Source organism: Gymnoscopelus braueri, assembly GCF_963280865.1.
Source record: "Gymnoscopelus braueri genome assembly, chromosome: 5".
NCBI classification, from domain to species: Eukaryota; Metazoa; Chordata; class Actinopteri; order Myctophiformes; family Myctophidae; genus Gymnoscopelus; species Gymnoscopelus braueri.
Genome location: NC_137606.1, coordinates 12,113,589 through 12,128,942, shown reverse-complemented (window position 1 = coordinate 12,128,942; position 15,354 = coordinate 12,113,589). Strand labels below are relative to the sequence as shown.

The following is a 15,354-nucleotide window of genomic DNA, read 5'->3' as shown; positions in this document are numbered from 1 at the left end:
CATATAGTAAGGTAGGCTAAGTGATGCACAGAGCTAGACTATATTGCTGGGCTGTCATGGGAACAGTGCGGGATGTTTATGATCGTTCTTCCAGTAATTATTGCGCGACTACTTAATCTTTAGGCTGCATTTTGATTATTTCTTGATTATCTCCTGCACGTCTTTAGGCCTAATAGGCAATCTGTCTCCTTGCTGCATTTACTGACACAGCAGGCTTCTCATTATATCCTCCCATTATATGCCTGATCCGCCCTTAAATGCATATGCATAAGGAGAGAGGCACACTTCATGATTGCGTTTAGAATGACAAGCAAACTGTGTTTTCAGCAGTGGTGTAAAGTAACTAAGTACATTTACTCAAGTACTGTACTTTTTTTTAGGTACTTTTACTTCTACTGGAGTATTTGCAATTGTCTATACTTTTACTTCTATTCCACTACATCTCAGAGGCAAATATTTTATTTTTACTCCACTACGATTATTTGAAAACTTTAGTTACTTTGCAGATATAAATTACTACATTATAAAACATACATTAACCACTTTAGCTCTATTTTATACCTAGGCTATTTGAAAATAGCCGATCTGCTATTTTCAAACATTGTAGTATCCTACTTTTGGTACTTTAAGCACATTTTGATACCAGTACTTGAGAGAGAGAGAGAGAGAGAGAGAGAGAGAGAGAGAGAGAGAGAGGAGAGAGAGATGAGAGAGAGAGAGAGAGAGAGAGAGAGAGAGAGAGAGAGAGAGAGAGAGAGAGAGAGAGAGAGAGAGGGAGAGAGAGAGAGGAGAGAGAGAGAGAGAGAGAGAGAGAGAGAGAGACGAGAGAGAGAGAGAGAGAGAGAGAGAGAGAGAGGAGAGACGGAAAGTTGATTTAGGAGGAGAGGAGCCCACATCGCACCAAAGCAGGGAGTTGTTTTTGAGACGGGGATGGAGCCGCGTGGTCCCACGGGACACTCAGTCATCCGTAGCGGCGACAGTGACATTACCTTTCAACAGAGCCATGAATAATGGCTGCTGACGCCGTGTGTTATCGTCCAATGAAAACTAATTAGACCGAACAGGTGTTGTTTCATAGAGGTCATTAATTTGAAGGTTTTTCTGTCTGGACATGTGCCGTCAAGCATTGGACAGGAGACTGAGACAAGATTAGACACAAAACTTTGACATTATGGTGACAGGCTCTTTTTTTTTGTTTTAAAACATTAAGACCTCTGGGGGTCCGTCCCTGGAACAAAATATTTTGAGATGGGGGTCCGCTGCCAAATACATATCATTTTGGTGGTCCTTGACATGAAAAAGGTTTGAGAATCACTGATATTATAGCAACATACGTTTGTTTTTCTTTCTTACTGTTAGGATTTAGAAGATATTTGTAGAATCCCCAGAAGCAAAGATTTGAGTTGTAGATAGCAGATCTACAAGCCGCTACGAGCTTGTATATCTGCTATTTTTTGAATAGCCAAAGAAATCTTAACATGACACAGATTCCCGGTCTTCCCGGTCTTAATGGGTTAAAGGACAACTTTGGTTTTTTACAACCAAGGTTTATATTTTAGCTTGTAATTAAAGTAAATAAAAGATTTGTTAAAAGAGTGTTATTTTTTTTTTCATTTACTGCTTTCTATAGTTTTAGCAATTTTCATGATATTTTTTTACAGTGGGCGGGGGCATTCTGTCCGGTGGCTAAATATGTATTTTTTACACAATAAAAAAAGGTCCTGTGGTCTTTGATGGCCAGATGTGAGTTATTGGGGGCTAGAAGAGCTACTGTAAATAATAATAAATAAATCGCTGGGTTATTGTGTAAAAAAATACATATTTAGCCACCGGACAGAATGCCCCCGCCCAGCGAGGGCAGAAAGGCCATCAATAAAACAAGATTTTAGTCCATTGAAATAATTACCAATCAAAGTTACTTGATTGGTTTAAAGATGGGGACGCAGGGGAGTTAAGAATTTAGAATCTCAACAAAAGGACACTGGTGTCTACATGACAAGAAAGAGACACTGGTGTCTACATGACAAGAAAGAGACACTGGTGTCTACATGACAAGAAAGAGACACTGGTGTCTACATATTGACAAGAAAGAGACAGAGGAGAAAGTGGTACAGTCAGCTGGGGCATTAAGGCCACAGTGGCTTCAGGGCATGCCATTTTATTTAAGGTAACAAGGGCAAACTGAGGGAAAACGACGGCCATGGCCTTCGTGGCCTCCCTCAAATTCCTGCCCTGTATAGAAATAACGGATATAAACATTTAACTGCAGAGTATCCAAGCTCTCACAGGATTCTATAGACTATCGTGTGGTGTGAGACGCACCTGCATGCTAGTGTCATTACTTACCTATGAGCGCCAGGTTTGGCAGTTTTCCCAGACTCTTGCCCTTGTCCAGTACCTCGCTCCCACTTGTAGTTGATGGGGTCTGAGCCGTCGCTGGACTTGCAGCCCAGCTTGACGTCACTGCCCTCCAGCAGCTTGCCAGTCCATCCAGCACTTTGGCTTCGAGGCTTTACTGTGTGGGAACAACACCATGGAAGAGTCAGAATCAGCATCACTGTCATCGGTATAAGTACAGTAACTGCAATCTGAATGATGACACACTGTACGGAGGTTCAGTAGCACATGCTGCACACTTTAGGATTCAACTTACACATGATGTAATACAAGTGCAAGCAGGAGATTTGGGTCAAAGTATTGTTTTAAGATAAGATAAGATAAAGCTTTATTCATCCCTGGAGGCACAGGTAGGAGCAAATGTCAAAAAACAAACCAAGATAAGTAAAACATGGTTTGGAATATATATAATGAATATGTCTATCAACAATGAATATATCAAGGAATGAGCGTATGAATGAGTATATGTCAACAGTATATCAACAACGACGATATGAAGTAATATATGTACCGTCTATCAATAAATATAGGTTATGTACATTTATCAACAATGCATATCAACAGTGAGTGTAGGAATGAGTGTAAGGCATGGTCTATCAACAGTCTTTCAACAATTAATATATTTACAGTATATCAACAGTTATCCTAACAAGCATAATGTCAATGTTTGGCTATGTACTGTACATCCTAGTAGTCTATGTGCAAGTGGCCATGTTCAAGTGTGCCAGTGTCCACATACAGGAGTTAGTAGTCCAAAAGTCAATAGCCAGTAAAAGAGATGGTGCATGTCTTAAGTTCTCATAATGGAAGGGTCACACTTAGTTGTGCAGGCACAAGGGAATGTCCATGTGGCTGTATGGTGTTCCAACGATGAGTACAGTAACTAACTGCAATTGCAACTGCACAAACGATTGTGAGCGTCTTTAACGTTTTTTGAAGTAGTTTGACAGTACATTTGTCTTGTGTGTATGTCCCTTTTATGCCCACAAATGGAGATCCCTGTTGTCATCAATATGACGTCATCATAGTATTAACGTCAGAGACCGGCCTGCACTAAAATACTCAAACAATGGGTACAACGGGTTACATAACCGGAGGGCCATGCGTTCCCAAAGGGCATGCTTCCCAAAAGACATCGTTCCCAACAGGCATCGTTCCCAACAGGCATCAGCCTAGTAACGTAAAATGTATTAAAAAGTTATTGCTTGAATTTATTAGGTTATTAGGTTATCTAATAGCATATTCCCAGTCCAAATGTAGAACATGTGTTTTCCATCAGTAAAAGCAACACATACTCTCTCTCTCTCTCTCTCCCTCCTCTTTTTCTGTCTCTGAACACAAAAATAAATCCTGGGACTGGCAAACACACTCCCATTTATATTGATTTATTCGTCTCTTCATGTTTCAAAACAGCCCTTTAGATTTTTCATTAGATTTTTATCTCACCTAAAAGTATCTTCTTATTTCTCACGTTCTCTTACAAATCACATAGAACACAGTAACCACCGTAAATCTGTCATAATAGGCGAACATTTGGGGGGAATGAGGGGACGTCGCATTGTGACGCATTGAGAGCTTGTAGATCTGCTATTTTCATAAGATGTTTATACATTTGAAAACTTGAAATGGGACATTCTGCATAATCAGTACTTTTACTTTTGGCACTTTAAGTACATTTTGATGCCAATACTTATGTACTTTGACTCAAGTAAATTTTGAATTCGGGACATTTACTTGTAGTATTGCAGTACTAATACTTTTACTTAAGTAAAACATTTGAGTACTTTTCCCACCACTGGTTAATGACAACACCAACACGCTGTTGTGTTCATGTCAGCTTGGATTCTAGCTCGTCATTGTCTCCCTATGGTGCACAGTAAAATCCTTAAATTAAGACTCTGTATTTTACACGTGTGCGCCTCCACCCAGACCATGAAGGCCTGCAGCCACACTGGAAAATCCCCAGTGTTAATTTATCCATTTATCCATTAGTAACTCTGAGAGTGTAGAAATGCATTTGTTCACTCTCTGAGTTAAATGAACACAGAGGATTTGACAGTGTATTTGTTCTGTGCAGGTCAGCGGTTCCAGGCTGGTGCCCATGGGCCTGAGGGCCAGGCCATGTATAAAACATAATAATAATAATACATACAATATATAGCGCTTTTCAGAGTACTCAAAGTCGCTTGAATGTATGAGATGAACTTGCTGTGATCTTTCCCTTCACACTGCTGATGCTCTAGTCTAGAATATTCTTCCCTTGTTTAGGCACACACGGGGAGGTGGGGGAAAGTGGAACAATAATCAGGACAAAAACACAAATATTATATGAATTCCCTTCCCTGCTTGGCTCATTTTTATCTACTATTTTCCGGCCTTTTTCAATGTCATCCAATGTTGATGTCCTCACAAGTGTAGTTTTACAAATGTGCGTGTGCCCGGTGAAGCAAGCCTGGTGCTCACATGCTCAGTAAGGGAGGTAATGAGAGGGGAGCAGAAAGATTCTGCTGTGGATCTTCAGCCCTCTGTCAGGGTCACTTAGGTCTAAATACAGCAGGAGCAGGAACAAATCATAATGTAGCTGCCTGTGTACAGATAGCCAGATACACACACACACACACACACACACACACACACACACACACACACACACACACACACACACACACACACACACACACACACACAAATCATGCACTCTCCATGGAATGTCTTGTGCATAAACACTAGACAACAAACACAACACAAGCATACACATACACATATGCACGCACACATACCCTCACACACTCCACACCAACACCAGCACCAGCACCAGCACGCGCACACACACACACACACACACACACACACACACACACACACACACACACACACACACACACACACACACACACACACACACACACACACACACACACACACACACACACGCAGACTGTCTCATGCCAGGCCAGCCGCCAGCTCGACTGCCAAGCCATTATCTTAGCGCGGGGGGAGCGAGAGAAAAATGCAAATGTTCGTCTCTCTCAAAATGGAAAGTGTCACCGCAAAGCTGAGGGCAATTTGTAAAAATCGAGGCTCTAACTCACTGAAATGTCTTTGTGGGGAGAGTGGGAGGAGAAGAGAGGGAGAGAGTGAGAGGATTAAGAGACTGTTCCATTAGAGAACCAATAAGCGTGCGTTGGACTAATCTCCCATGATGTTTTAATAAATCGCTTCACTTTCTGACATTGAGAACAATCTCGCACTCCTCCCATCGGACGACACGGCCCAGCCCTTTGTTGTAGGGCTGCTACTTCCTCTCTCTCTCTCCCTCCCTCTCTCTCTCTCTCTCTCTCTCTCTCTCTCGGTCCGTCCTTCAAGGTCATTGGTTGCTTTGACGTGTGCGGAGACAGAGACATGATTGTGTTTGTTTTTAACCGCTGAGCCAGTTAAAACTAAGCCACTCATAACTGATCTAAGTAGCCTATATGCCATAAAAAAAAAGGAAAGCAAACATTCTGCAGAAAAACGTGCAAGTGCCAATGGTGATTTTTTTCCTGTGGTTTGTCAACGCTCCAGGCAGGTTTAGTCATGAGTTGCCCAGAATAGACATGGATGGCTCAAGACACCAGGCGTAAATTGAAAACAGATCAGTGAGAAAATTAAATTAACCTAAGTAGCTTATCGGTAGTTGATTCGACGCCCGCAAACTTTCCTCATTGTCATTGAGGAAATGCTAAATGCACACGTTATTGGACATATGCGTTAAACGTGAAAATCATTTATTGCAAAGATTGTATTTGGCAGTGTGGCTTTGCTCCCGTGATGCTCCAGAACAAATCTCACAAGCACGGCACTGACTTGATTCTGAGCCCACAACCAGTCTAGATAACTAACCAGTAGGGCTGTGAATCGTCTGCTATCTCACGATTCGATTCCGATTCTTGGGATCACGATTCTGATTTTTTTCTGATTTTTTCAAAACAAACCATTCTTGATTCAAAAAAGTTTTTTTTCCGATTTAAAATCGATTCTCGATTCAAAACGATTCTCGATTCAAAACGATTCTCGATTCAAAACATAGGATTTCAGGATCTGCTCCAGTCTGCTGGCATGAAAGCAGAGCACATTTACGTATAGCTTTTATAATTGTAAAGGTTTTATCAACTGATAATAATGTAAACACACAAAGGTAAATCCAAGATCCAATTTTTCTTTTTTATAAATAAAATAATAAAAAGATTAATTAATTAAAAATGTAAATAGATTTTTGGAAAATGAGAATCGATTCTGAATCGTCCGTGATTGAAAAGGGTTCATAGTGTTTTTCTGTTTAGTTTTTTTCTGAGCAGCTGTAAACATGCCTTCTTTCCCTTCCATAAAAACTCAAAGGGAATACCCCTATGAGCTGTTTCTGTTTCCCTTCCTCAGTTTGTTGGTATTCCCTTTGAGTTCCTCTGTTTGTAGGCTGGAGGCCATCGCCAGAGAGTCTGAGCTGTTGGACACATCTATCTCAGATCTGAAGAGGCCTTTGAGAGCTGATCCACGTGACTGTAGTGCAGGAGCATGAAGAGCACCTCAAAGAACCAGAATAAAAAAAAACACTCCCAGCTCATCTCCCCCTTTGAGCAACCAATAGCAGGTGCAAAGCTGTCAGATTTGAAGTTCAACTCATGGTACATACTGACCAGTGGTCAGTATGTAATAATAATAACAATAACAATAACAATAACAAAAAGTGAGATTAAAAAAGTGCCACCCGAGATTCTAAACCAGCAGTATCACATTTGTGAGCTAGCTCACGTTATTCCCCTAGGGGAAACATTTAGATTGCCTACAAGTATATTAGCCTGTTCAATTTTACAAAACGCAGGGGGGGATGATGACCTTCCGCAGACGACTGCAGAGATAATTTCTTTCTCTTTTTCTTTCAGCCACTGAATTCATTAACCAAAACCAAAAATTCTATTTTTAGATGTGAGGTAGTGCCGCTGCCTTGCACCGCAATGATTGGTACAGAACTCATATTGAGCAGGGTTGGGATTTCTATTCCCTGTGTTACTCAAAGGCTATATAACAAGTCATTAAATACTAGAGTGCCATTGTTATGGGTTCAATTTCCTTTGCAGCACATCACTGTCAGGGTTTAGATCATTACATTCCCAGCGGTGGAAAGTAACTAAGTATATTTACTCAAGTACTGTAATTAAGTACAATTTTGAGGTATTTGTACTTTACTTGAGTATTTCCAATTTCCAATGCTTTTACTTCCACTCCACTACATCTCGGATCCAAGTATTGTACTTTTACTCCACAGCATTTATTTGAAAACTTTAGTTACTAGTTAGTTTGAAGATATTATTACAAAACATACATTAACCACTTCAGCCCTAAATACATTTCGGCCATTTGAAAATAGCCCATCTACAAGCTCACAATGCGTCGCGATGCGAAGCATTGTGACCTTGTACAGTAGATCTGCTAGTTTCAAAAGATTTGTATACATTTGAAAATTTGTGAAATGGGGACATTCTGCATAATGAGTATTTTTACTTTTGGTACTTTAAGTACATTTTGATGCCAATACTTTTGTACTTTTACTCAAGTAAGTTTTGAATTCCGGACTTTTACTTGTAACAGAGTATTTCAATTTAGCAGTATTGATACTTTTACTTAAGTAAAAAAAATTAGTACTTTTTCCACCACTGTCCATTCCCATTGTTAAATGTATGTGCTGTTGCGTACATACAGTGCGGTAGGCTATGAGGTGCCATGGATGGAAGAATCTGTGCGACTGGCATGTTAACGGTCATGCTAACTTAATAAATCATTTCTGTGGCCTACATGACCCAGCCGCATTTCTCTGGTCTCACCTCATCAAGAAACCAATCCAAAAAAACTAACAGCATGACCCAAATCAAATCACGCCGTCTGAATCAAATAGAATCATTAGATCAGTCGGCATGACAGAGGAAATGTGCCAGGCTAATGATTCACTGATTAGCTCCTGTGTGTGTGTGTGTGTGTGTGTGTGTGTGTGTGTGTGTGTGTGTGTGTGTGTGTGCATGTGCGTGAGCGTGTGTGTGTGTGTGTGTGTGTGTGTGTGTGTGTGTCGTGTGCGTGTGCTGATGCGAGTGTGTATTTGTGTCTCTGCAAGCCTCTGTGTGTCTCGGTATGATGTCTACACGTGTTTGTATTCATGTGTGTGTGGGTGTGTGCGCATGTGAAAGTGTGTGTTCACAGTGTCTAAGTTTGTCTATATATGAGTGAATCTGTACACACATCTCTGTAAATATACATGCACGTCTGTGCATGCGCATGCGCGTGTGTGTGTGCGTGTGTGTGTGTGTGTGTGTGTGTGAGAGCACACACTCACCCAGTACAATGAGGTTGACTTGGCTCCAGTGGTACTTCCCTCCAGTCTTCACCTTGCAGTAATACTCCCCAGAGTCGGTGAGCAGCAGGTCACTGATCATCAGCGAGGCGTCGCCATTCAGGTACTCCCCGGCAAACGACAGGCGGCTGGCCTCCGCGCCGGTCGCCTCATTGGTGTACACCTGACCCCCGAAGAAGGTGATGATCTGGAGGGATGAGGAGGAGAAGGAGGAAAAATGTTTTACCCTTATTTTGAATAATGTTTTATCTAGGGTAGGGTTTTATCCATTTAGTTGTTATGCCAATTCTGAATGCCCCCATTTTGCCCCATGGTGAGCTTGCAGATCTGTTATTTTCAAAAGATTTCAATACATTTTAAAAACTTGTGAAATGGGACATTCTGCGCAATGAGTACTTTTACTTTTGGTACTTTGAGTATATTTTGATGCCATGTCCCCTGTTTGCTGAACGTTTTTGACAGACACTTTTTGACAGTTAAACTGGGTAGCCATTTTTATATGCTGCACATCTTCCCTATGGAAGTTTAGTGAGGTCAAGAGGTCAATGCTGGCATGATAGTGACACTAGTGTATAGTATTACTGACACTACTCGGGAATCTGAAGATGTATAGGCTACTTCAAGTACTACAAGTAATTTTTTCCCCGATGATGGCCTTTTGCAATGGCAAAAATGATGTCTATGATAAATGAGACCAAGACCATGCCAAGTCAGACGCAACACAATCAGTACAAACATCATAAAAAAAACGTGGGAGATTTCTTTTTGAAAATGATTGCAGAAATAGTACAAAGTCGACATTCTGCCCTTCCCCCCCTCCCATTCTCACAAGCTCCCTCTCTCACTTGTATACCCTTCTCTCCTTTTGTGTCATTGTACCCCCCCCCCAACCTCCCCCCTTCCTCCCTCAGCCTCTCTTTCTCTCTCAACACAAACAAACACAGCTGTCACAGTGCCCTATTACTCAGGGCTAGTGAGCACCTGCAGATGGGGACTGCTAAACGCTGGTGCCACAGTGTATCAGCGCCACACAAGCATGGGCCACCTGCTGTGACCACGGGTGACGACTGGCCATTTACACACAACACAACACAACGCACGCACACACACACGAGCGGGCGCGCACACATGTCCTCAACAACCACCATTCCTTGTATCTAGACATAAATGCGCGCACAAACAAACACGTGTACACACGCGGTACTAAGCTCTGCCGCTGCCACAGGCGCACAGCGACAGCCCTGGCACCTGCGCTGCACTGGGTACTGTTTTGCATGCGTCAGCCTGTGGGCACACTTCTGTTGCCTTCATGAATTTTGGATGTCGAGTACAGTATATACTTACACAGGTGTACGTGTTAGATTTTGTACGCTTGTGGCTATACGTTCTGGGCTTATTCTGAACATATGTTTATGTGAGAGAGAGAGAGAGAGAGAGAGAGAGAGAGAGAGAGAGAGAGAGAGAGAGAGCTGGTGAGTGTAAAAAATAGGCCTTTAGGAAAGACAGCCCTATGGTTGGTTGAGAGCTTCATTTGTATTTAAAATTAGCTTGTTTGTTGGTTCAGTGAGACATTGAATGCCCTATCACTGAGAATGACATGCGGTTCAGGAACAATTATGCAGTATTTTATATATATTTAGCCTTTTATCATGTAGCATTAGCGTTAGCATGTTGGTCTGGGTGGCAGCCATGTCTCCTCTGGACATGCACTGTCAGCTAACCCCAGCGCTTGTAGCCTGTGCACTTGTGCTAACAGAGGCTAAATGCTGACAAGCTGCACTCTTCCCTCTCACCATGGCCTTTGAACGGAACAAAAGAAAGATTTATTCATTCCGCCACAGGCACAGTCTCTTTTCCTAATCAAATTTTCAAACGTTTGATTTTAATTAATGGCGCCGCCAATGTTATCTTCCCGATAAATATTCAACGCACTGTGTGCAGCCAGCCCCCTACTTCCCCCCACCCCAGAAGCATCAAAGCATTACACTTGTTTTCACCCCTTATTTTCTTTCATTTCACTCTCCCTTCTGTTTCCTCTCCATGCGCCTCCTCTTCTCTCATTTTCTTTTCTCCCACCGTTAATTCTCCCAGACGCCAACGATCACATCACTGCGCTAACAAATGAATTCAAAATAAAGGAAATGTATTTCTACTGACACTGAGAGCCTGTTGAGATTTCACAACAGCTGCCATATTATGTTTCATTTAGGGTAGGAACAAGGCAAAGCTGAAAAAACAAACAAAACCTGTCTAAAAGTTATCAGTACTGTCTTTTTGTATGTTTGGGAGAGACAGCCAATTAAAGTCTCTCAACCAGTCCAGGTGATGTTGTACTGTAGAAGTAGCACACTGTCTTACCGTAATATTCTTGCTACACTGCAAAGAGTATACTCACTTAATATTGCATTCATCTTAAAATGATTGGAGGGACAATTGCACTGTGATTTAATATTAATTCCCAAAATGGCATGTCGTTGACTGATTTGAAAGATATTCGGGAACTGAAGTCCTTGGCCTGCTGGCAATTACTGGGGCAACAAGAAATATGATACAGATCCGCCAATTAGTAGTAAAGTAAAGTAAAAAAAAACATGTCATTTCGGTCTCCTATGAGCTTCATCAGATGAGTAATAAATAAAAGCTGAAGCATAAACAATATACTGTACACATGCATAGGGAACTACTGCAGATCACTCTGTGTTTCAATGTATTGTTACTATTGTTTAAGTTACCAGTGAAACTACCTCACAATGCAAGGACATTTTGTACTTGTTATGAGAAAAAAAAAACTCATAGATGTACTGAAACTGTACGTACCGTAACTGTATTACAAAATGAAAAAAGGTTTAGTGGGAAGTGGAATGGAGAGGTGGAGGTGACAGCTATAAAATAAGTAAGTAAAAAAAGTCCAGAGGTTTATGATTACAGAATGAATTTTGGAACATTCTGCGCCATGATTGTTCCTTTGACAGCAGCACTAAAACATGAAGCTTTCACACTAACTTAGGTCTTAGTGCATTCAGTCAATGTATAACTATTCTGGCTGATGTTTAAAATCAATCAGCATCACTCAAACAGGGCAAGGGAACTAGGGTTTCCAGGTTTTTTATCCGGGGAATATTTTGTTGAAATCTCTCAGGGCAAAATGTCAGGTGAAAATAATTCCCTCTAAGTACAGTATTAAAATAGGCTAAAATTACATTTCAATTTAAATTTCCACATTGGGATTTCAGCTAAATCTATCCTGAGCGTGCCAAACTGGCGACGGTAGCCATCCTGAACCCTATCTCCAGTGTGCCAGCAGAGAAGGTTTTCTCTGCAGAACTGAATAAAGTATGTATATGCACATTGCAAGCTGTGTAAAGCAGTGGTGGAAAAAGTACTCACATTTTTTACTTAAGTAAAAGTATCAATACTGCAATATAGAAATACTCTGTTACAAGTAAAAGTCTGGAATTGAAAATGTACTTGAGTGAAAGTACAAAAGTATTGGCATCAAAATGTACTTAAAGTACCAAAAGTAAAAGTACTCATTATGCAGAATGTCCCATTTCAAGTTTTCAAATGTATAAAAATATTTTGAAAATAGCAGATCTACAAGCTCGCAATGCGTCGCATCGCGACGCATTGTGAGCATTGTGAGCTATTTTCAAATGGCCGAAATGTATACAGGGCTGAAGTGGTTAGTGTGTTTTGTAATAATAATCAAAATCTACAAAGTAACTTGTAACTAAAGTTTTCAATTAATTGCAGTGGAGTAAAAGTACAATATTTGCCTCTGATATGTAGTGGAGTAGAAGTAAAAGCATTGGAAATTGGAAATACTCAAGTAAAGTACAAATACCAAAAATGGTACTTAAGTACAGTACTTGAGTACATGTACTTAGTTACTTTACACCACTGGTGTAAAGACACAATCAAATGATTTATGAGTCAGCGATAGGTTATGTTAATTTTCTTTTAAATACTATTGTATCTGAGAAATGGCCTATAGTTAATGGAAATGATTTGACTTCAAGTCAACAGTGACATGCCATACTTTAAATGCTATGAGCCAAGTAGGCTCATAAGGTAATTCTATGTTTGTTTGTTTGTATGTATTAAAAAAACAAAATAATGTACCACTCTCTGTTTGGAGTTGGGCTTCTGCAGTAGCCACTCAATGTCGATGGACTGGGAGTTTGACTGCCAGAACTGATGATGGCACGGCAACGTGGCGTTGTCCCCCACAACCCGCTTCATCTCTGTCTGGGCGCCCACTGACAGCAGGCCGAGCATCACTGAGGGAGAAAAGGCAAGAGAGAAAGAGAGAGAGAGAGAGACATACACACTGTCAGATGGGAGAGGCACAAGCTAGATCCAAACTTGAGACAAGAGGCAGATGCTGGAAGGGAACCGCGCCAGTACAGGAAATGGAGATGGAAGTAGCAGTGGGAGATATGACCCAGAATCACAATCATCATCTGACAAACGCTGAAATATGTCAGACTCTCACACACGCTGAGGATAAACAGCACGAAAAAGCTTTTTTTATTTATTACTTTATTTTTTTAATGGGAAATGGATAGAGAGAAGGCACAGTAAATGGGAGCCTGGCATACAGACAGCAGGATCTGAGTTATTATCATGTGTTGTTTAATTTGTATTTAAGCAGATATTATGTGAACCAAGGTTCCTATTCACTGCATTGAACTGGGGAAGTGGTTCAGGGATGGGCAAGCATGCACGTCCATACGTGTTACAGTCCTGTATTGTTGACCACTGAGTAATTTCATTGGAGTAAATAGACTCATAAAAATATTATGAGTCTATCAACACATACGTATATTAACATGATAGTAAGAGCCTTATTGTTCAATGACAACGATGGGCTTCACTTGAATAATGCTTCACTTCATTTTATTGTCTGGCTTCGTCAGGTGCCTGACGAAGCCAAGACGGTGAAACACACAAGCCTCCTTTTCTAATAAGGCTGAGAACACACCAGGATCAAAGAATAACAAGTATAGTAAATGGATAGAGAAGTGTCTTGTGGACACTGGAGGTGTAGGACATTATGGACAACAGACTATTAGTGAAAACAGCTTTATGCTTAAATAGGACACAAGTCAAAGGTCATATCTAAACTGGGACCTGCGGCTATATCAAAGGTAAATTTAGACAACAATCTGTTGTAGAGTCACAGTTGCAGGCAAGGTTGTACACACAAGATCCTAACTATTACCAATCCCGGGGCTGCTCAGCAGCTGGGATGCACTAAGTATGTCTGCATTCATAAACAGTAGCAGTAATCTCTGTGTATCAGCGTGTGTTTATCTGTACATATTGGTCATTTGAGTATGCAGGCGCATGCACATGTATGCATGCTTGTGTGTGTGTGTGTGTGTGTGTGTGTGTGTGTGTGTGTGTGTGTGTGTGTGTGTGTGCATATGTGCCTGTGCGTACCGTGCATGTGCTTGTGTTTGCCCATGTGAATGTCTCCCTGTGGCTTTGTGTGTGCTTACATCTGTGCCAATTTGTGCTCCCATGTATATGTGCGTGTGTGTGTGTGTGTGTGTGTGTGTGTGTGTGTGTGTGTGTGTGTGTGTGTGTGTGTGTGTGTGTGTGTGTGTGTGTGTGTGTGTGTGTGTGTGTGTGTGTGTGTGTGTGTGAGTGTGTGACTTTGGACCGCGGCCAGATTGTCAAGGCCTGTGGCCCAGCGGGGGGAGCTCTGAGGCTAATTTATTGGGAGGATGCTGGACAGCCCCGTAGGCTTGACTGGAATTAGCCAGAGGCGTCGAGGGGATTTGCTGGAAAGCTAGAGCTCTGGACTGGGTGGGGGGGGGCTAGAGAGCTGGTTCGATAAAGAGTGCCTGGTTGTTGAAATAAGAGTGCAGCGAAAACAATGCGAACCCCCCCTCCATCCCCCCACTCCAACACCCGCTATTCTTTCACTGGCATTCGCACACGCCCCAAATGCGGGATATTTTTGGTGCTTCAGCATTTAACTTAACTACCTGCGCTTTAATTTCATTTGCTGAGAGCGCAGAGAAGCTCTCGGGAATCTCTGGAAGCTTAAAATAACGTTGATCTGGTATCTGGCAGAAGATTCCGACGACATATACGGTACATGTCCAGGTTGTGTAAATATTGTGACTTCCCCTCGTCATTAAGGCATGGCATGCCGCTGGACAGATTCTGAAAACTTCCAGTAACCCCCTCAGCCAGTCACCGTTAAGGCAGACTAAATATACAACCTGGCATGCACACGTAACAAACAGTATGTTCAACCAGGGTGGAGTGATTCAGCTGGCTGCTACTTGTTGTTGATGGAAGTGCTTTTGTGCTCTGTGGACAGCATCACACACCGTCAAATGCTCCATGACCCAAATACAATCAGGCCAAAGTGTGGAAAGCGAGTGTGTCAAGTGCTGGGCGCCTGACTGTTCACCACTGGTGGAAGAAGTACTTCAATTTGCTACTTCAGTAAAAATAGCAATACCACACGATGTAGAATACTCTGTTACAAGAAAATGTCCTGTATTAAGAATTTCACTTGAATAATAATGTATTGCATTTTTATAGCACTTTTCCAAGTG

General features: G+C 41.6%; 1 pseudogene across 1 annotated transcript in view; it reads right to left on the bottom strand.

Annotated features, from left to right (window-relative positions):
• LOC308085763 (CXADR-like membrane protein) overlaps positions 1-15,354 on the bottom strand; it is a 97,985-nt pseudogene that overhangs the window by 3,585 nt on the left and 79,046 nt on the right. The window contains exons 2-5 of the transcript XR_013935075.1: positions 12,899-13,056; positions 8,759-8,963; positions 2,347-2,515; positions 207-252 (exon numbers count right to left, since the gene is read on the bottom strand). The product of XR_013935075.1 is annotated as a CXADR-like membrane protein (transcript). The remainder of the gene's footprint in view (positions 1-206; positions 253-2,346; positions 2,516-8,758; positions 8,964-12,898; positions 13,057-15,354) is intronic.